Source organism: Marmota monax, unplaced genomic scaffold, assembly GCF_021218885.2.
Source record: "Marmota monax isolate L192 unplaced genomic scaffold, Marmota_monax_Labrador192_F-V1.1 WCK01_AAM20220418_F8-fsc00151, whole genome shotgun sequence".
Taxonomy (NCBI): Eukaryota; Metazoa; Chordata; class Mammalia; order Rodentia; family Sciuridae; genus Marmota; species Marmota monax.
Genome location: NW_026694226.1, coordinates 1865797 through 1889323, shown reverse-complemented (window position 1 = coordinate 1889323; position 23527 = coordinate 1865797). Strand labels below are relative to the sequence as shown.

At 38.7% G+C, this 23527-nt stretch overlaps 1 long non-coding RNA gene across 1 annotated transcript; it reads left to right on the top strand.

Annotated features, from left to right (window-relative positions):
• The first annotated feature begins 4654 nt into the window (after positions 1-4654).
• LOC131425023 (uncharacterized) lies at positions 4655-10374 on the top strand. The gene is made up of 2 exons (XR_009228807.1): positions 4655-5381; positions 9136-10374. It is a non-coding gene; the product is annotated as an uncharacterized LOC131425023 (long non-coding RNA).
• The last annotated feature ends 13153 nt before the right edge of the window (positions 10375-23527 follow it).

The window sequence follows — 23527 nt, the reverse complement described above, 5'->3', positions numbered from 1 at the left end:
GAGTAAAAATTGTTTAATAAGGTATTTATAAAGGTAAGGGCAAGGTTGAGGAAAACTAACAAATTTTGTGAAGCACCTTTCCTTCTATAAACTTGGGGAGGTAGGAGATGAAATAAGAGAAAGCCATTATGACAAACTTGTAGGAGAAGGACCTAACTGAAGTTATTCCCAGCAAAAGCATGTAGAAACCAACTCACAGTCTAATAGAGTCTTATATGGAGGAATAAAACACCTTGCTGTACTCTTGTATATTCTAAGTTCATCTCTTTGGTGTCCCTTTCTGATGCAACTCACCAAGAAACCACATAACAAGGGGACTTATGCAGCCTACAACATATGTCTCACCAAAAGGTGAAAGATGGAGAAAGGAGCCAATATGGCAGCCATTGGTTACATGAGGCCTCCGAGTATTTGAAATGTGTCTAGTCTGAATTGAGGTGTGTTAAGTGTTAAATAGACATTAGATTCCAAAGAATTACTAGGACAAAGAAAATGAATATGAAATATCTTACTAATAATTATTTTCTTTGCAAATTTTGTTGGTAATCCATTGGGTTAAATGAAAATATATTAAAATTAATTTCTCTATTTGTTTTTAAAAAAGAAGTAAAGGAGAACAAGGTAACATTCTGTATCTTTTTATTTTTTAGTTGTAGTTGGACACAATATCTTTATTCCATTTATTTATTTTTTATGGGATGCTGAAGATCAAACCCAGGGCCCCCGCGCATGCTAGGCGAGGGCTCTACTGCTGAGCCACAATCCCAGCCCATCATTCTGAATCTTGATGGTAGTACTATATATCCATATATATGTTGTCATTTTTTATATTTGTGTTATCAAAATTCATATAACTATAAAACTAAATGGGGTAAATTGTACCATATATAAATTATATCTCAACAAACATGACTTTAAAAAGAAAAAAATTAAATCTAGCTGGATTATGTTGTTTGAGCCTTTTGTTTGCTTGCTTATCTTCTGTATTTCTCTTCTACCCATTCCTGCAAGTTGAGTATTTATGTCTCCAACTCTTCTTTTTGAATTGTCTATTTTTTCTTTCAGTTCTGTCAGTTTTTGCTTCACATATTTTGGAGTTCTATTGTTAGGCATATATATGTTTATATCTTCCTGAAGGATTAACCTTTTTATCATTATAAAATGTACCTCTTTATTTCTAGTCATGCATTTGTTTTTTTTTTCTTTGTTCTAATTAGTTATACATGACAGTAGAATGCACTTTGATACACATGCATATGGTTTTGTCTGGCATTATTATAGACACTACAGATTTATTTTTTTAATTTGTTCTTTTTAGATATACATGACAATAGAGTGTATTTGGACATATTATATATACAAGGAATATAACTTATTCTAATTAGAATCCTATTCTTGTGGTTACACATGATGTGGATATATAAATACTAGTGGTGTATTTATATATTCACATAGGAAAGTTATGTCCAATTCATTCCACTGTCTCTCTGATTCCCATTCCCCTTCCCCTTCATTTCCCTTTGTCTAATCCACTTAACTGCTATTCTCCACCCTTCCTCCCTTATTGTGTGTTAGTGTCCACATATTGGAGAGAATATTCAGCCTTTGATTTTTTTGAGATTGGCCTATTTTACTTAGCATGATAGTCTCCAGATCCATTCATTTTCTGGCAAAAGTCATAAAGATACTCTTTTTATTGCTGAGTAATATCCTATTGTGTATATACACCACATTTTATTTATCCATTCATCTGTTGAAGGGCACCTAGGTTGGTTTCATAGTTTAGCTATTGTGAATTGAGCTGCTATAAACATTATCACTGTAGTATGCTGAGTTTAAGTCCTCTAGGTATAGTCCGAAGAGTGGGACAGCTGGGTCAAATGATGAGTCCATTTCAAGTTTTCTGAGGAACCTCCATACTGCTTTCCAGAGTGGTTGCAGTCCCACTCTCAATGTATGAGTGTACCTTTTCCCCCATGTCCTTGCCGACATTTGTTGTTACTTGTATTCTTTGTTGTTGTTACTTGTATTCTTGATAATTGCCATTCTAACTAGAGTAAGAGGGAATCTCAGTGTAGTTTTAATTTTCATTTCTCTAATTACTAGAGATGTGGACATTTTTTCATATATTTGTTGATCAGTTGTGTTTCTTCCTGTGAAGTGCCTTTTCAGTTACTTTGCCCATTTATTGATTGGGTTATGTGGGGGTTTGGGGTGTTATTTTTTTTTTTTGAGTTCTTCATATACCCTGGACATTAATGCTCCATATGAGGTGCAGGTGGCAAAAATTTTCTCCCATTCTGTGACACTACAGGTTTCTTATGTTGCTGCTTGCATGATATATTTTTTCATCCTTTTACTTTCCTTTTAAAAAAATATTCATTCTAATTTGTTATACATGACAGCAGAATGAATTTCAATTCATAATACACATGTAGTGCACAATTTTTCATTTCTCTGGTTGTACACGAAGTAGAGTCACATCATTTGTATCTTCAATACATAGGGTAATGATGTCCATTTCATTCCACCATCTTCATCCTTTTACTTTCAATCTATTTGTATCTTTGAACCTAAAGTATCTTTGGATTTTAGATTTTTTAAAATCCAGTCTAACAATATTTTCCCTTTGAGTGGATTGTTTAATCTGTTCCTATTTAGTATTGCTATTGATTTAGTGAGATTTATTTTTGCCATTTTACTTTGTGTTATCTATATGGCTCATCTTTGATTTCTCCGATTCTTTGTTCTTCGTTAAGTGAATATTTTCTAGTATAGCATTTTAATTCCTTTAATTAGTCTTTTACTGTATTATAGCTCATCATATACATCTCAACTGATTCAAATATACCTCATATTTATACTAACTTAATTCCAGAAAGTTATAGCAATGTTACTCCTATATAGCTCTATTCCCACCCATTTTTTGTAATATTGTTATATATTTACATGTATATATGCTACAAACCCAATAATATTTTGGGTTTTTAAAAATATATTGTTATAATTATTAATTTATGTAATTTAGTTCTATTAAGGAATTTGAAAGAAGGAGAGCAAGTATATTTATGGTATCTGTTGTATTAACCTTGTTACCATTTCTATTATTTTCCATTGTTCCTGGGGATTCCATTTACCATCTGGTGTTTTTTGCTTAATCCAATACAACTTTGCTCTTACCCACCTCCATTGCCCTTTGGTTGCAAATATATTTCTATCTGTCAGAGGCAAAATCACCCACTTAGATTATATATTCATCTCCTTCTGCTTGTCCCACCCCTTTCTTTCTTTTTCTTTTCTTTTTTTTTTTTTTTTGACATGGAGTCTTGCTGTGTTGCCCAGGTTGGCCTTAAACTCATGGCTCAAGTGATCCTCCTGCCTGAGTCTCCCGAGTAGTTAGGACTATAGTTACACATTACTGGGCCCAGCTTTTATATATATATATATATTTATTTATTTATTTTCATGTGGTACTGAGGATTGAACCCAGGGCCTCACACATGCTAGGCATGTGCTCTACTGCTGAGCCACAACCCCAGCCTCGCCCCAGCTTATATTTTTAAGTTTTATTATTAAATGAATGCAAGCTTAAAGTACATTTGCTAGCAAATAGAATATATTAACATTAGAAGTCATCCTCTCTATCTCCATGCCCTGTAGTCTATTTTTTTAAAAGAGAGAGAGAGAGAGAGAGAGAGAGAGAGAGAGAGAGAGAGAGAGAATTTTAATATTTATTTTTTAGTTTTCGGTGGACACAACATCTTTGTATGTGGTGCTGAGGATCGAACCCGGGCAGCACGCATGCCAGGTGAGTGCACTGGCATGCACTTAATTTTTTTTTGAGAGAGAATTTTTATATATATATATATATATATATATTTAGTTTTCAGCGACACAACATCTTTATTTTATTTGTATGTGGTGCTGAGGATCAAACCCAGCGCCGCATGCATGCCAGGTGAGTGCACTACCACTTGATCCACATCCCCAGCCCCCTGTAGTCTATTTTGTCTGATATTTGCATAGCTACTTCAGCAGCATATATTTGTATTAATGTTGCTTAATAACAAAGGTAACATCAATGTGTTATTGTGGAAACAATTCTCCACAATTCTCAGAAGCTGACATATTTTTTTAACTTTTTTTTTAGTTGTAGATGGACACAATACCTTTTATTTTTTAATTTTTTTTGAGAGAGAGAATTTTTTTAATATATATATATATATATATTTTTTTAGTTTTCAGCGATACAACATCTTTATATTATTTGTATGTGGTGCTGAGGATCAAACCCAGCGCCGCATGCATGCCAGGTGAGTGCACTACTGCTTGATCCACATCCCCAGCCCAATACCTTTTATTTTATTTGTTTATTTTTCATGTGGTCCTGAGGATCGAACCTAGCCTCACACATGCTAGGCGAGTGCTCTACCACTGAGCCACAACCTCAACCCCTTATTTTTTATTTTTTTCTTCTCTTTTTAAAAAATTTTAAAATTTTTGACATAAAATTTCTTTCTCTCTTCTCTTCTTTGTATGGGGGATTGAACCTAGGGGCACTTAACCACTGAGCCACATCCCCAGCCCTTTTTTTTTTTGTATTTTACTTAGAGGCAGGGCTTCACTGAATTGCTTAGGCACTCACTAAATTGCTGGGGCTGGCTTTGAACTTGCAATCCTCCTGCCTCAGCTTCCCGAACTGCTGGAATTACAGGCAAGCACCACCATGCCCGCTGATATAAAATGTCTTTTGGTGTCACAATCTAAACTAGGGGGTTTGTTGAGAGTGTTGGGTGCAGAGCAGGCTGAAATGTGTTGTCTGCAGGGCAGGCTGAACAGATGTTGGCTGCAAGATAGCCCACGCACTCAAACCCCCCTCTATCTGGTCCTTTATCACCTGTTTGCCTCAAGTCTCAACATTCAACCCTGCTCAAGGCTGAACACTTAACCCCCCCTTGGGCCAACAAGGCAGCTTGCAGACTCAGAGGCCCCATTAGATTTGGGCTATAAAAACTCCCTCCTGCCAGGCCCCCCTCTCTCTTGCTCTTTCTCTCTTGCTCTCTCTCTCTTGCTCTTTATCTTTCTTACGCGCGCTCTCTGTCTCTCTCTTGCTCTTGCTCTCTCCCTGTTCATCTCTTCTCTTTTCTCTCTCTCTCTTTCCTTCTTTCCTTTCTTTTTGTTGCACTGCTGCAATAAAGATCTTTTGGTTGCTCTGAGTGTTGTGGTCACTTTCCTTCATTGGTGCCGAAACCCGGGAGAGGGTTAAAACCCACTTTTGGGTCCCTCTTCCTTCGGAAATGCCACTCACTGGATGGCCTGAACCCAGGCCTGAACCCATTTTCTCGACTGCCAGAACTCCATCCACCACCAGCCTTCGATTGGTGAGTTTCCCCTTCCTGGAGTCCTAAACCCAATGGTGGTGTCAGGAGGATTCCCCACCTGCGGGGAGGAAAACACCCCACCACAGCCTTTAAGGCTACGGTGGCCCTCAGGGACTCCTTCCTAGGGCAGAATAGACTCCTGGGTTCAAAATTATTCCCTTCCCTTCCCAGCTGTTAGTTACCAGCGTAGGCTTTGTAGGTCTCCCTCGAAGGACTGTGTAACCTCTGGGGACACATAACAGAGAACTGAACATCACAGTCCACCCAGACCTTCACCATCTTGGTGGCTCTCCTAAAATCCTAGTCCTCAGACACTTACCCTCCCCTTCCTCTCTCTTCCCCTGTCTCTCTCTTTCCCCTCTTTCTGGCACTGCAAGTCTCCGGCCTCTCCAGGAGGGGTCCCGAAAAGAAAAGCCTTGGCCAAGGTCTCCCACGGCTCTGGCTCTGTCCAGGACGAGAGCTTCGACTGTCAGGATTCGGTGACGACCAATCTCTGCAGCTCGAACCTGCCACTAAGGCACTCCTGATTTTTGGCTCTAGCGGGGACGCCCCTTTTGCCAATAAATCAGTTTCCTCCTTCTCTCTTATACTACGGTTGCGTCTCCTTCCTTCTCCTCTATACCAAGTTTGCATCCCCTTCCCTCCTCCTTATACTACTTTGCGACATGGGTAATGTGTCCTCTCTGCCGGTCGACTCTCCCCTACAATGCCTCTTGGATAACCTCAAAACCCTCTCCTTGACACCAGACATCAAACCCCCAAAATTGATCAAATATAGCACCCAGGCCTGGCCTACTTATTCGTTAGACAACCAAAGCAGATGGCCCTCCTTTTGGGTCCCTGGATCCCTCCATTCTAAGGGATCTCTACAATTACTGTGAGCATTCAAAAAAATGGGTAAAAAGCTGCTATATCAAAGCTTTCTTCTTGCTTGTGCTCTCTGCACCTCTTGCAGACCTCTGCAAATTCTTCTAGCTTGCAAACCAACACCCACAACCACTGATCCCCAATCTCCTCCTCCTCCAGACTCATCCACTACTTTTGACCCTACTGATAAATTTCCACCCTATCGCCCGGCTCAAATAGGTCCTCACCCTCAACCTTCTGCCCCAGCCCCTCCACTGTCTCCCCCACCTGAACAACCTGACTTCTCCTCTCCACTCACTAGATCAAAAACCTAAACAACCGTCTTTCCTCAAAACATTGCCTCTTTTCTGAGGTAGCAAGTACTGAAGGAATCCCTCTACCCACTCACTCCTCTCTTCTCCTGTCAGTGCCCACACCGGGTCCCACCAGGTCCTCTTACCAGCTAACCCAAAGCTCAAACCAGCTGAGGAGAGCCCTTGGACCCCTATCAGAGATCTGGTGAAAATGGCCTTTAAAGTTGGTTTGTCATCACTGAAAACAGGTTACTAAGAATTGTCCCTTACAGGCTTTTTGGGATATTCACTCCCATCCTCCCCTCTGCTCTACCTGTTCTACTGCTCAAGTTTTCCTTGCTAGGGAAAATCCTATTCTTTTACATCACTCCTTCCTCATTCTCAGATCCACAGCTGCTCTCAGCCCCACCTTCCTGTCTTCCCCTCCCTACCAGGCCCACAGAAAAGGCTTAACTGACCTTCTCCAGAAATCTTCACCATGGCTGATTTTAGGACTTTCAGCAAAAGAATCTCTACAAAAAGTTCAATGTAGATAAACTTCCTATTTTCCTGTTGCCCTGTTTTACTTGGTCACTGGCTGGAAAAATCAGCACTCCAGGCGCTGGACACCCCCTTACTAGTTTTTCACAAAATATGTAAAACAAGGCCACTGGCTTTGAGCTGGGGCTTCACAGAGAAGGCTACATGTCTAAGATAAGGAGGTTACCAACTGGGCTCCATGATAACAGCTGGCAGGGGTGGGGAGGGTGGGGGGAAGAGGAGAGAAAGGGAAGAAAAAGCTCTCCCCCTCCCAAGTGTCCTTGAAGGGTTAACTTGCCCAGAACAGAGGGAAAAAAAAACCCTGCTTTTTGTGAACTTCTGCAGACTGCGAACTTCTGAGCCCCTTCCCTTACATGTTGGGTACAAAATTCTGAAACAACCTAAACTTGGGGTTCAGGGGATTAATTGATTACAGCAGAAGATGTGCCCTCTAAATCTGGCTGCAACCAAATAAAACTATTTCCCTATCTTTAGTGCTATCTTAGGTGCCTTGCCTTGTCTGTTCCTACAACAGTATAATTCTATATACTTAAACATTGTTCATGTTTTCATGAAATGGTCAACAGTTGTGATTAATTGTGTGCTGCAAATAACAAAGTATCTCTTATTAAAATGGAATAATTTGCCTAAATTCAGAAATTTACAAGGATTATTTAAAAATGTAAAAAAAGAAAGCGTTAACAAATAGGAAAGAGAAATTAGAAGGCTCTAGGTATGGATTTAATAGAAGGAAAATGTATTTCTGGATAAGAGAGTCTATTAAGTAAATAAGAGGGTTTAAGTAAGTGCTAAAGAAGGTCTGTATATACAACTATGGTTAAACAACAACTGTTATTTTGCAATATTGTAGTATGTTATTTCTTTAAAAGCTAAACTTGATCAATATAAAAACATCAGTAGTAATTGTGGTACTATTACTCTTCTTTGTATATTAAATGTGTTCATATTTTCCAGGTATATGTCATTAAGATAGAAGCTTTAAAATATATATATATATATATATATATATATATATATATATATATATATATATATCAAGCTGGTGTTCTCCAAAAGGTTGCATGGTTATTTTAGGCTTATAAAAATAACATATCAGAGATTTATTTATATCATTTAATGTTTTATAACTGGACCTGTCATCAATAAGATTAATATAAAGTTCTATACACTGGGTACAATTTAAATGTAATATACTCTATTACCTAGTATTCATGTGACATCAAGCAACAATATATGTAAATTTTATAAAATAATATTAAAAAAAAAAGATCAGCTTCAATACTAGAACACTTTACCTAAGATTTATAAAGAGCCCTGGCTTACCTGGGATAAGGCTGTGCTTCCCATCTTACTACATGTCAGAATGACTCCAAAGTAGGCCAGACTTCAGCTAAAGCCCAATACTCTTAATTTAGGGTGAAACTGACTTTGCTGGATGTTTATGATCAAGATTAAAGTTAAACTAAAATGGCCAAGAAAACCAATATTTGGCTCTGGCCCTCTGATACAGTCTGAATCCAGGGAACAGGGAACTTCTCTAAAGAGCTTTGCAACTTTGGGCCTCATAACCTCCTGATCAGGGAGATTATTGAGACCACTGGAGAATGAAAAGCCAATCAGTGCACTTGCTGTGAATAGGAGGGTCATTGGAGACAGGAGACATCCCTGATGCTTCCAAGGGAAGCCACATGGTCAAACAAGACCTGGACCCATCCTAGCACAAATGGCACTAGCAGAACTAAGAAGCTGCTCTCAAGTTCCCCCACGAGTGACCCCTATGGGAACTTGGCTGACTCTTAACAATAAATAGAAACAAAGTCAATTTTGACCAACTTGATCTTAAACACCTACCAAAACCAGTTAAGCCAAAACCAGTCATTCCTGGGAGTAATGAAGGACAAGAACAGCTAGAAAAGAGGAGACAGCAACTAAGCCAACAGGCTCCATGGGGAATGTTCAGTCAAGTATGGCCTTGGCTCCTCCCCCTCACAGGACCCCTATTAGTCCTCTCTATGTTTCTCCTAATAGAACCATGTCTATTAAATTGCCTACAGAAGTTCATGCAAGATCAGATACACAAATTCACCAGCAAGCTGGTCAATCAACTACTTCTTTAAGACTACCAGCCCTGATGCCCAAGATGGACACCTACGACTCATGACCAACTCCTCTGGCTCCAGAGACTCTGTGCCCATCTAAAACCCTCTCTAACCCTTTTTCCAATTTTCACAACCCCTCTTTCACTTCCTAGGAATGAGAACTACTCTCCAGCACGTCCACTCTGCTTATTCTGTCTGCTCTACAGTATCCCCACAAGGAAGCATCAAACCTAAACTCCCCCTGGTACCACCATGTCTCCCACCTTAAAAAGGCACTTGTTCCAAATGTCCAGTCCTGGACTTCCACCATGCCCACCAAACTCAAAATTTCTTGCCAACCCTCTTCTTCTTTTACTAAACATTATTCTCTCTCAAGTTTTTATCTCAAACCACAAGCGACATGACACCACCCACTCTCAGTTTATGGGTTAAGGCGATTGCCCTTCCACTGGCTGCAATCAGGCTGTCACTCTTAACATTACTGGATTCAACCAAGCCACCTCCAATACTTCCTAGAGTCCCTGCTACAGGACAAGTGGCCGATACCAAGAATCTCCTCCATCCAGGACTGGTTTGATGCCATTGAGGACTTGTGGCTTCAAGGAACTTTTATGGACTTTACCCCTACCACAGTAGTTGTCTGTAGCCACTGAGTGTTATTTCTGCTCTGGTGTTCTCAGACCTGTCCCCCGAACATTCCTCCACTTCCCCTTCTAGGTCCAACGCCGTCCCCCATGTCACTTAGAAAACCAAAAAGGGAGGAATGTTGGGTGCAGAGCAGGCTGAACTGTGTTGTCTGCAGGGCAGGCTGAACAGATGTTGGCTGCAAGATAGCCCACGCACTCAAACCCCCCTCTATCTGGTCCTTTATCACCTGTTTGCCTCAAGTCTGAACATTCAACCCTGCTCAAGGCTGAACACTTAACCCCCCCTTGGGCCAACAAGGCAGCATGCAGACTCAGAGGCCCCATTAGATTTGGGCTATAAAAACCTCCCTCCTGCCAGGCCCCCCTCTCTCTTGCTCTTTCTCTCTTGCTCTCTCTCTCTTGCTCTTTATCTTTCTTACGCGCGCTCTCTGTCTCTCTCTTGCTCTTGCTCTCTCCCTGTTCATCTCTTCTCTTTTCTCTCTCTCTCTTTCCTTCTTTCCTTTCTCTTTTTTGCACTGCTGCAATAAAGATCTTTTGGTTGCTCTGAGTGTTGTGGTCACTTTCCTTTCAGAGGGTTTGGGCCCAAACTGACAGAAAGCCTTCCTGCTGTGCAGTGAAGTTCTCTCATTAGACTCTGATTTTTTAATTTGAATAAACATCATTGTCTGTTTTCCCTATAACCCATGGATTCACTCCTGGTGTAGGTAGAGGCTTCCTTATTCCCTATTCTCCATAGTCACATCTCAAGTAAACTATAGAGAATATTCCCTCCTCAGGAACCATAGAAGTTTTTTAGCCTTCTTCCTGTATGTGGAAATTTGGGAGCTGTGTTAGGATTCTTCAGAGAATCAGAACCAATAGCATATATGGAGATAAATAGAAATAGATTTACTATGAAGTGAAAGGATAAAAGAAACTGAAGTTAAAGACCAGGCATTGTAAAGCTTCTAAGCTGCAAAGCCTGAGTTAAAATGTAAAAGACCAGGTATTGTTAAGCTCCTATGCTACACTCAAAACCTGAAATTCCTGTAGCTATTAGGATAAGTCACTGGACTGCCCAGTAGATATTCCCCCTGACCATTTAGTTGTTATATAACCTGGGCCCTGTGCAGTTTGGCACGTAGGCATTCAGGGCCCAAACAATCAGTTTGAATGTACCCCCCTTCTTAGGACTAACCTATCACCCCCGCCCAACTTGTTCCCGCCAATGAATGTGCTAATCAAGTTTGAGAGTTGTTGTTCGATATTCCCGCGCCTCATGATGATTTGCTCTGATGTATGCAAAGCCCCCGCCCTCCCCAAAAAGTGTACTTAAGCACTGCTTAACCTCTGCTCGGGGCTCTTGGCCGCTCTCCCTTCTTGAGTGAGCACGGAGCCCCAGCATGCTGGATCCTCAATAAACCCCCTTTTGCGGTTGCATGAGTTGGTCTCTTGGTGGTCTCTTCCTCCGTCGTTCGCCGGTCCCTTACAGAAGGATAGGCTTACATGATTATTGGGGCTCACAAATCCCACAGTATGCTACTGATAAGCTGAAGGCCTAGGGAAATCAGTGGTATAGTTCCATTCCCAGCCCAAAGGCCTGAGAATGAGGTGAGCCAATTGTGTAAGTCCTGATCTGAGTACAGAGACCCAAGAACTAGGAGCACTCATGTATCAGGGCAGAGAAGAAAGATATTCCAGTTCAAGAAGAGAAAGCAAATTTGCCTTTCTGCCTTTTTCATTGTATTCAGGCCCTCAGTAGACTGGTTGATGCTTACCCACTTCGGTCAGGGACACCTGCTGTACTCAGTCACCAATTTAAATGCTAATGTTGTCTAGAAACACTCTTGCACTCAGAAATAATGTTTTACCAGCTTCTGGGCAACACCCAAACCAGTCAAGTTGACACATAAAATAAACAATCACAGACTAGGGGTGTAACTTAGCGATAAAACATTTACCTACCATGCACAAGGCTCTGTGTTTCTCCAGTACTGTGAAAATTAGCCATCACAAAGCATTGTGCTTGTTTTACATCTGAGCTATCAAAGACATTCTCAGTACTAACTTGTGCTTTTTTGCAATACAATGCTTCAAAAACTTATAGAATGGGCTGCAGTTGTGGCTCAGTGGTAAAGTACTGCAATCTGGCTGGGCACAAATCATGAGCCACTCAAGCAGGAACAAACTTTATTTCCGAACTCTCCGGAACGCCACCCACGTGCCCTCTCAGGGACACCACACACAAACTGGAACTCCCTCCACCGGAAACTCACCAACCAACTTGAATTTTTCAGGAATCCCCGTGAGAACTCCAAAGTAGCAGGCGCCCAAGGCAGCTGGAGCCGCCCTATTGCCGGTCAGCAGGGGTCTGTATACAATTGAATACACAGCCTGTTTCAATCCGGCATCATTCAGTCACAGCAATTATACACAGCTTAACTTAATTATCATCATCTTAATGGCTTGCTGGAGTCACCTCTCAACCATTACTTCTGGCAAAATGCCAGGGGCCATTCCTACTCGGCTGTGGCTCTCAACAGTAAAGTGCTTGCCTAAAATGTGTGAAGCCCTGGGATTCATCCTCACCACCACATAAAAATAAATAACATAAAGGAATTGTGTTCATCTACAACTAAAACAAAACAAACCTTAAAATATAGTAGGGCTTGGGGATGTGGCTCAAGTGGTAGTGAGCTTGCTTGGCATACATGAGGCACTGGGTTTGATCCTCAGCACCACATAAAAATAAATAAGTGAAATAAAGTTATTGTGTTCAACTACAACTAAAAAATATGTTTTAAAAAAATTATAGGAAACTTTCAGAAGGTATAGACATGTTCCTCAATTTGATGGTGGTGGTGGTTCCATGAGTGTATACATATTGAAACTCAAATGGTAATCATTAAATATGTGTGTTTTAAGTCAACTATACCTATATAAGATCATTAAAACAAAAATGTTCTAGTTTCTGGGTTTTTTATTTTGAATGGGCTCCATTTACTACTAATAACAATATCCAGAGTTCTTTCCTATGACTAGTTCTTAAATCTGCCTTATTTCTTTGCTTCCCCACTTCTATGCTCTTCTCTGTTAAGAGAAGACACATTTGTCACAGGTTGAAAGCCTTTTTGGTCAAAGGCTTTCTTGATTTTATTCCCTACTATTTTGGGTCTTAAAGCAATTGAATTTCCAATACTTCAAGGTCCAAAGTTTCAGAACATGTGATTGCCTTTCATTTTTGCTAGGAGGAAAAAGGACAATTCCCTCCTAAGCTCATTTTTATGTCTGTAATGCAGCCAAGAGTTGCTGATACATGCTGGCCATTTTATTCTTTCCAACCCATTCCCCTAGAGCTCTAGGCTCAAGAGCATATGGTGTGAATTTTGTGTTATTTCAGGTGCCAGCTTACAAAATATTTTGTCATTGCATAATGTGATGTTCTACAAAGAGTCTATGGTCTTTCAGTTTAACATTTATTCTTTCACAATATCTTCCCCACTGGCCAGTAAGAATTTTTCTCAGACTTCCTGTCTGATTTCCTGTTAGGTCCAGTTAGATGGCTGGAGATGCAGTGGTGATAACAGTGACTAAGGGACTCCTGGGCTCCTGTTCAGGCAGCTTAGTTTAATAGTACCAGGAGCTTCAGCAGCACAGCTATCTTGGACTTGGTTAACATCATTTCCCCTTTTGCTCCCTGTGATTGTGGCTTCCTGTTTTTTTGTTTATGTTTTTTTTTTAAAGAGAGAGTGAGAGACAGAGAAGGAGTGAGAGAGAATTTTTTTAATATTTATTTTTTAGTTTTCGGCGGGCACAACATCTTTATTTGTATGTGGTGCTGAGGATCGAACCCGGGCTGCACGCATGCCAGGCGAGCGTGCTACTGCTTGAGCCACATCCTCAGCCCCTGTGGCTTCCTGTTTTACTAATTTTTTAAGTCATCTTAACGTCTCTTTTCACTGCTCCATCATTTGTGACCCTTTCTTAAATGATTATCTGTATTAAATTCCCTGTATTCAAAATACTTAGAAATGTTTCTATTTTCCTAACACAAATTTCATTTACTGACACAAATTGATTGACATCCTTTGAATCTCCAATATGCATATTATAATTTCCAGCCACCTGGTTGCTAAGCTAATGCCAAATATTTTTATTGTTGTTGCTGTTTTTGTTATAGCAGTATTCCACTTGCTCTATCAATATCTATATTTGTTAGGGTTAGAAATGCCAATCACAGACCCCAAACTCAGTGAGTTAACAAAAGTTATTTCATTGTTCATTACAGAGTCTGGCATGTGTTGGAAGTGGAAGTGCTAGTGTGCTCTGCTCCAAGCATTCATTCAGGGACTAGATTGACAGCCATCCACCATCTTAAAATTATAGTGGCCAAAATGTCTGGGAGTTGTAATCCAGTCTGCAGGTAGGGGATGAAGAGAATGTGGAAGAAAGCACAGAGTATTTTAGAAGGCAGGCCTGGAAGCAATGTCCATCACTACTGTTCATATCTTATTGGCCAGAACTTGATCACATGGCCTAAACAAGTGGCTGGAAGTTTGTCTATGTGATCAGGAGACCGTAGAACTAGTTTGGTAAAACATTGCATCGTCTCTGCCATTAAACAAAACAAAAAAAACAAAAAATTAAAACATAAACAAAAACAAATTCTTTCTATTTATAGTTTGCATGGTATTATATTATATTTTTATCTTTTTAATCTTTTTGTATTCTTAGACTTTAGGTATTCTTCCTTGTAAGTAGCATATATATCATTGATTCAAAGATATAATTTTTTTCATATTTTAATACATCTGAAATTAGATGTATCAATGAATTTTGATAAAGGCCATATGCTCATGTAACCCACACTCTGGCTGCTTCTAAGATCTGCTATTATCCTTTGGTATTATTCAGTTTCACTGTGTTCTGTCTATATAAAGATTCTTTTGTGTGTGTGCTAGGGAATTGAACCCAGGGTGTTGTGCATGTTTAGCAAGCATTTTATCACTGAGTTAAAATACCCCAGCCTTATATAGGCTTTAAAAATACTAATCTTTTTTTCAAATTTTTTAAAAAATATTTTCTGGTTGTTGATGTACCTTTATTCTTTATTTATTTATATGTTGTGCTGAGGATCGAACCCAGTGCCTCACATATGCTAGGCAAGTGCTCTGCCACTGAGTCACAACCTCAGCCCCTACAAATACTTATCTTGCTTGAAATAAGTTGCACCTCTTGAATCTGTGATTTGTATTTTTCATTATTATTATTTTTCTTCTTTTTTTATTAGTTACACATGACAGTACAATGATCTTGACAATTCATACAATTGAATCAAATGGGGTATAATTTCTCACTTTTCTGATTGTACAGGTGGCAGAATCACATTGGTCATACAGTCACCTATATACATACAGCAATAATAATGTCTATTTTATTCTGATGCCCTTCCTACCCCCTGTATTTTTCATTATTTCTGGAAAATATATCTTTGCTCTGTACTCTTTCTGGAACTCCTATTAGGTTTTTCACTCTTCATATATTTTATTCTCACATTCTTCTCTTTGGTATTCTGTGTTTCGTTTTGGATAATTTCTTCTGATCAATCTTCTACTTCATTAATGTTATCTCGAGCTAAATTTAAACTATTTTTTAAAGTTCATGTTTATTTGTTTATTTTGTGGTGCTGGGGATCCAACCCAGGACCGTGTACATGCGAGGCAAGTGCTCTACCACTGAGCTGTGAACCCCCATCAGCCCTTCTTTGAGATTTTTAAAGGAAATTTTAAGCCAGTACACACTTATAATCCCAGCTAGTTGGGAGGATCAGGCAGGAGGATCACAAGTTTGAGGCCAACCTGGAAATTTAGAATAACTTGTCTCAAAATAAAAAAGAACTGGGGATATAACTCAGTGTTAGTCTGCTTGTTGTTGCTATGATGAAGAAACCCGAAAAAAAAAAACTAGCTTAATTTTGGCTCACAATTTCAGAGGTTTCAGTCCATGATCAGCTGGCTCTATGATCTATGAGCCTGTTGTCTGGCAGAGCATCAATGCAGAGACTGAAAAAGCATGGTAGAGCTGAGTTGTTTACCTCATGACATCCAGAAAGCAGAGAGAGAGAGAGAGAGAGAGAGAGAGAGAACAACATTTTGCACACTGGAGACAAGATAATAGTCTCCAAGGACATGCCCCAAAGGACTCACATCCTTCTACTAGGTTCTACCACCTACAGTTTCCACACCTTGCAATAATGCCATCAAATATGAATTCACCAATACATTAATCTACTATTGAGATCAGAGCTCTCATGAGCCAATCCCTTCCTAAGAGCCTCAGTCTGAACACTGCTGCACTGGACATCAAGCCTTCAACACATGAGCCTTTGGGGGGACATTCCAGACCTAAACCACAACAGTGGTAGAGTGCTTGTCTAGCTTGAGCAAGGTACTGGATTTAATCCCTAGTGCTGGAGGAAAAATTAAATGTAACAATTCACAGTCAAAAGTATAATGCACCCCTAAGTACCCGTTCACTGCTTCGACCATGATAAATATATTTAATTTTGTCTTATCTATACCTCAACACTTCCCCTTAGACTCCCACAGGATTATTAATGAAAATCCCATACATTATGCCATTCTATTGATAGACATGAATATGTATCTCTAAGAGTTAAGGATCATTTAAAAAAACATAACCACAATAACTATTATTACATCTAACAAAATTTAATAATTTATTAAAATCACATAGCATTCTGTGTCCAAATTTCCCTAATTGATTCATAAAACTGTGTGTGTGTTTGTGTGTGTGTGTGCACACATGCACACTGGGTATTGAACTCAGGGTCTTGTGCATGCTAGGTAGGTGCTCTACCACTGAGCTATACCCAGATCCTTTGAAGTCTTTTTATAGCTAGTGTGATTTAGGTTCAAAACGAAATCTATATATTATATTTGCTTGATTCTCTTTTAATGCATAAAATTCTCCCTCTTTTGTTCCTTTGCAATGTATTTATTGAAAAAAAAAACTGGGACATTGATCCTATTTGTTCCTTATTACATTTCTGTGGTGTCATTTAACACAATCTCCTGTTTCTCATATTTCCTATAAACTGGTGGTTATATTTAGTCTTCCTTTTTTAACAACAGTCCTTCATAGATAATGGAACATACTTCCTTCTGTTTTTTTTTTTGTTTTGTTTTGTTTTGAAATGGGGTCCTGCTGTGTTGCCCAGATGGCCTTGAACTCAGAATCTTCTCATCTTAGCCTCCCTAGTTGCTGGGATTACAAGCATGCATCAGAATTCCCACCTATACTTCCTAATTTATCTCCTCAAGAAGCACTGATTCCCTCCTTTCATGATGTTAAGTTTGGTCAGTGTATTCACACAGTGTCAGCTTGATTCACCCTTAAGTCTCTTATTTTTTGGCATCATTGAAAATTGCCACCTAGATCGTTTATTCCATTAGAATTGTGAAATCATGGCATTACAGTTTGAGCATGACTAATCCCAAAATTCAAAATCTGAAATGATCCAAAATCCAAAACTTTTGAGTGCCAATATGATGATGACTTGCACAATAGAAAATTCCACACCTAGCCCCATGTGACTGCCACAGTCCGGCTGCAGCAGAATAATCAGGGGGTGACGAATAACTTGTGTACGTTGATACAGCAGGAGTGGAAGCCGTTTATTGCAGGACAGGAGCAGTATTTATACATTCCACACAGCTTATCTAATTAGCATAAACTAGATACAGCAGTCAACCAATAAGGAATCTCCACACTTAATAGCTCGCTTTTGTTACTTCTCAAACCACTCCCTCTGGCATTTTGCCAGGCACCATCCAGACTTGTTTATGAACTCTAACATTCCCCTGGTAAAATGCCAGGTGTTATTTTGACTTGTTTACAGACTCTAACATGTGACAGGTTGCAGTCAAAATGCAGATGCAATGAAAGTATTGTAGAAAATTATCTTCAGACAATGTGTTTAAGGTTATTTTATATATTGTATATGAAACAAGGCATTTCATTTTTAGACTTGGATCCCATCTCCAAGATATCTCATTATATATTTGAAAATATTCCAGAATCTTAAAAAAAAAAACCCATAATCTGAAATACTTCTGAAGATCCTGAGCATTTCAGATAAGGGAGATTAGATTTGTATATTACACTTTTTACACTTACTAGCTGGAATTCTTCTATGAAGAATAATTAGGATTGAACCCAGGGGTGCTTTGCTGCTGAGTCACATTTATTTATTTATTTATTTATTTATTTATTTATTTATTTATTTATTTTTGAGACAGGGTCTCACTAAATTGCTGAGGCTGTGGCCTGGAACTCCCGGAGGCCTGGAGTTGCTCGGATTACAGGCTTGTGAATTCACCATGCTGGGTGAATAATTGCTTCTTAAACTAGCTACCTTATCCTTTCAGCTTTTTTAAAAAATTTGTTCTAATTAGTTATACAAGATAGTAGAATGCATTTTGACACATTGTACACAAATGGAGCACAACTTTTCTAGCTGAACATGGTGTAGGGTCCCACTGGTAGTGTAATCATACATGCAGGTAGAGTAATAATGTCCCTCTCATTCCACTGTTTCTCATTTTCATTTCTAGAGCTTTTGTTTTAAATGTGCTATATTTGCTTTTGTGATTTCTTTTTTTTCTAATATATTTTCAAGTTTCTCTTTTATTTCTAAACAGAGTAAGCATAATTGTTTTATAACTCATGTCATATGATTACAATATCTGAAGTCTTGTTTTCTCTTCTGGTTATAATTTATGGTGTCTTGTTCCTTGTGTATTTAGATTTTATTATTATTATTATGAGTTAATAATTTTCCTTAGAAAATTATTTATAGTTCTTTGGTACCTAGGATGAGAGGACATTTGCCTGGAGTAGATTTGCATTTGTTTCTGCAAAGTGCTTCGGAGCATTCCACGTTCCTCTGCAGAATCACCTTAAACTCGATTCACAGACTGAGATTTTGTTTGTTTTTTGTTTTTAAAATCAGATTATGAAGATTGGCAGCCATTATGAAGTCAAACAACAACAAGTGCTGGCGAGGATGTGGGGAAAAGTGTACACTTGTACATTGCTGGTGGGACTGCAAATTGGTGCAGCCAATTTGGAAAGCAGTATGGAGATTCCTGGGAAAGCTGGGAATGGAACCACCATTTGACCCAGCTATTCCTCTTCTTGGACTATTCCCTGAAGACCTTAAAAGAGTGTACTATAGGGATACTGCTACATCGATGTTCATAGCAGCACAATTCACAATAGCAAGACTGTGGAACAACCTAGATGCCCTTCAATAGATGAATGGATAAAAAAAATGTGGCATTTATACACAATGGAGTATTACTCAGCACTAAAAAATGACAAAATCATGGCATTTGCAGGGAAATGGATGGCATTAGAGCAGATCATGCTAAGTGAAGCTAGCCAATCCCTAAAAAACAAATGCCAAATGTCTTCTTTGATATAAGGAGAGCAACTAACAACAGAACAGGGAGGAAGAGCATGAGAAAAAGATTAACATTAAACAGGGACGAGAGGTGGGAGGGAAAGGGAGAGAGAAGGGAAATTGCATGGAAATGGAAGGAGACCCTCATTGTTATACAAAATTACATATAAGAGGAAGTGAGGGGAAAGGGAAAAAAACAAGGGAGAGAAATGAATTACAGTAGATGGGGTAGAAAGAGAAGATGGGAGGGGAGGGGAGGGGATGGGGGATAGTAGAGGATAGGAAAGACAGCAGAATACAACAGTCACTAGTATGGCACTATGAAAAAATGTGGATGTATAACCGATGTGATTCTGCAAACTGTATACGGGGTAAAAAAGGGAGTTCATAACCCACTTGAGTAAAATGTATGAAATATGATATGTCAAGAGCTTTGTAATGTTTTGAACAACCAATAATAAATAAATAAATAAATAGGACTCCAGTAAAATAAAAAATAAATAAATAAAATCAGATTATGGTCTGGGGATATAGCTCAGTTGGTAGAGTGTTTGCCTCACATGCACAAGGCCTTCCATTCAATCCCCAGCACCATACACACACAAATTCAGATTTCAAGTTTGTTTTTTAATTTTTTTTTAGTTATCAGTAAACCTTTATTTTATTTTATTAATATGCAGTGCTGACATCAATATTTATAGCAGCACAATTCATAATAGCTAAATTGTGGAACCAACCTAGATGCCCTTTAGTAGATGAATGGAAAAAAATGTATATTATATATACACAGTGGAATATTACTCAGCAATAAAAGAGAATAAAATCATTGCATTTGCAGGTAAATGGATGGGGTTGGAGAATATAATGCTAAGTGAAGCTAGCCAATCCCCCAAAACAAATGTCGAATGTTTTCTCTGATATAAGGAGGCTGATTCATAGTGGGGTAGGGAGGGGGAGCATGGGATAAATAGAGGAACTCTAGATAGGGCAGAGGGGTGAGAGGGAAAGGGAGGGGACATGGGGTTAGAAATGATGGTGGAATATGATGTTCATCATTATCCAAAGTACATGTGTGAAGACATGAATGGTGTGAATATACTTTGTATACAACCAGAGATATGAAAAATTGTGCTCTATATGTATAATATGAATTGTAATGCATTCTGCCGTCATATATAACAAATTAGACTTAAAAAATTTTAAAAATATGCAATGCTGAGACTTGAACCTAGTGCCTCACACATGCTAAAAGAACTCTACCGCTGAGCTATAACCCTATCCCCCTTCAAGTTTCTTTAAGGACCTACTGTGGTTATTAATACCACCATTCTCCATTGGATACCAAGGCAATTTTTCTTGAAGATCCCTGAGAATGCAGAGGGGAGGGAAGGTTCCCAGCAGGGAGGATCTCTTAAATTTTGCAGCTCAAGTGGCTCTTTCATCCTTTCCTCTATAACACAGACAGGTAAGCAAAGTTCATCATCTACCCTGCTAAATATGACTGCATTGTTTTGAATACCTCTAGTTTCCTGACTTCATTGAGATTGTGACCCATTAATTATTTACTTTCTTTTTGGATTCTTGTATGCTTTTCAGAAGAAATTTCCATTTTCCTATAATTTTTAGTTATTTCAGAAACACCCACCACATCAAAGAAAACATAATTCTGTTGTTTTTCCAACCCAACCTTTTTATTTTCTTCACAGTTTCTCCCTCCTTAGTTTTCTACCTACCTATCACCAATATGTCTCTGAACTGTCTTCTGATTAGGCAAATTTCTTCTCTATAAGTTGTAATGCAATAGGTATCCTATCAATTTTATTTTCTTAAAGAAAGCACTTCCAAACCTTTCTGAACTGCTCTAATTTTGATGAGTTGATATCTAGTTCTGTAGTACATTTTGATATCTACTTTCATCATTGCACTGGGGATTTCTTTTGTTTTTCTTTTTTCTTTCTTTCTTTCTATTTTTGTATGGGGCAGGGGGTTAGTGGGGGGATTGAACCCAGGGGTGCCTAACCAAGGAGTCACGTTCCCAGCCCTTTGTTATATTTTATTAGAGACAGGGTCTCACTGAGTTGCTTTGTGCCTCACTAAGTTGCTGAGGCTGGCTGTGAACTTGGATCCCCTCCTGCCTCAGCCTTCCCAGCAGCTGGGATTACAGCTGTGAGTCACCATTCCTGGTTTGGAGATTTCTTTTGTATCTCTTTTGGATCCTGATTCTTGGATAACTTTTTTTAGGAATCCATTTTCTCAGGTTTGCTAAACTAGTTACTATTCCTGTTTGCTTTACAGTTTCCAAAATGTTGTTGCTGTTGTCTCCTTTCCCTCCTTATTCTCTTTTTTCGTTTGCTAATTTGTCTTGATGTAATAAATCCTCTCCAATCTTTCTGAAAAACAATGCATGGAATATTAATATTTTGAGACATATTGCATATCTGCAGTAGTCTAGCTTACAATTAACCCATAGTTTGGCTCAGTGTAGGATTCCAGGTTGAAGATAATTTTCCTCAAAAATTTGAAGGCAATTTCTATCATCTTCTAGATCCCAGTATTGATGAGTTGATATGCTTACTGCTATTCTGACTTTTGATCTGTTTCTGCAACTTGATCTTTTTCTCTGTAAGCTTTTAAAATTTTTTCTGTCTTCTTGTGTTCTGAAATTCTATAATGATGTGACTTGGAATGGGATTGATTTGATATGCTGGATACCTAGTTTGCCTTTGGAGACTCATTTCTTCAGGGAAAGACATTTATTATTATATTTTATTTTATAGATACTGGGAATTGGACTCAAAAGCACTCTACCACTGACTTACATTCCCAGTCCATATATATATATATATATATTTTTTTTTTTTTTTTTGAGATAGGATCTCGCTAAGATACAGGGGCTGGCCTCAAACTTGGTATGCTCCTGCCTCAGTCTACAGAGTGGCTGGGATTTCAGGCATGAGTCACCATGGAAGGCTACCAATCTACTTATAAATTACTTATTTCTTCCCTTCAATTCTCTGTTTGCTTTCTGGCATTCTTGTTATTTAGATGTTTAACCTTCTGAACTGATCCTCTAATTTTTATCAATTTTATCTTAAAGTAGAACAAATTTTATTCTCTATATTCTTGCTCTTGAATTTTTCTCTTATTGTGGTTTTGATATTCAAGAGTTCTTTTTGCTTATCTGAATAGGAGTTACTTTAAAAATAGCTTTTCATTGTTACTTTATAAATTCACTGTATTATTTTTTCTGAATATATTGATGACATATTTGAACTTTTCTTTTTTATTTTTAGTCTTTTTTTCTCCTTTGCAATATCTGTTTCCTCTAATTTGCTTTTTTCTTTCTTGTTTTCTGGGTTTCTTTCTTGTATATTAAAGACTTTTCTTAAATATCTTGTGATGCTTGGCTGTCTGCTTATGGTTAAGTAAGGACATTAAAAAGCTGTTTGGAAAGTGTGTGAGGGCTGCGGTATAAAAGTCAAGGGCTTAATAGTAGGATTCATTGTCTATTTCATTAAGAAAATCCTCATGAGAGTATCTTTGGGATTTTTCTCCTGGGCTGGTGAGATTCCCTAGAGAAGGTTTTCCAAAGCTATATTCATGCTCTTGTTAATCTTTTTTTAGGAATCCATTTTCTCAGGTTTGCTAAACCAGTTACTATTCCTGTTTGCTTTACAGTTTCCAAAATGTTGTTGCTGTTGTCTCCTTTCCCTCCTTATTCTTGGGGGTTTCTACCTTGTGGCCTGGATAATATTAGGTGCATTTGCCCACACAAAGCCCTAATCCTCACAAATAATGGAAGACCCATTATTTCTTTAGGATAATTTTATTGGAGGACAACTGCAGGATCGTGTAGAAAGGTACTGACACAATTATCTGATTGCCCTAGAGTAAGTAATATGGATATATGACAAAAGGTATGGTTTTGTATGGTAACTGTCTTGCAAAAGTATTAAATAATTTCCAGGGGTGCTCCACACACCCATCCATCCGCCTCAATACTCCGCCCGGCGGGGACGGGATACATTGCAAAAAACGGTCTGAAAAAATAAGAAAAATGCGCATGACAGCTGGGCTAGGCCAGAGAAAAATGGCTTACAAGAACCCAGAGAGAGCATAGGCCACGCCTCTCTGAAACTGATAGAGAGGGTGGGGGTTTAACCTCGCTGATGATTGGTTGATCTCTCTGACCAATCATGCGCAGCAATTGATTTTGCTTATCGTCTGGATCCAC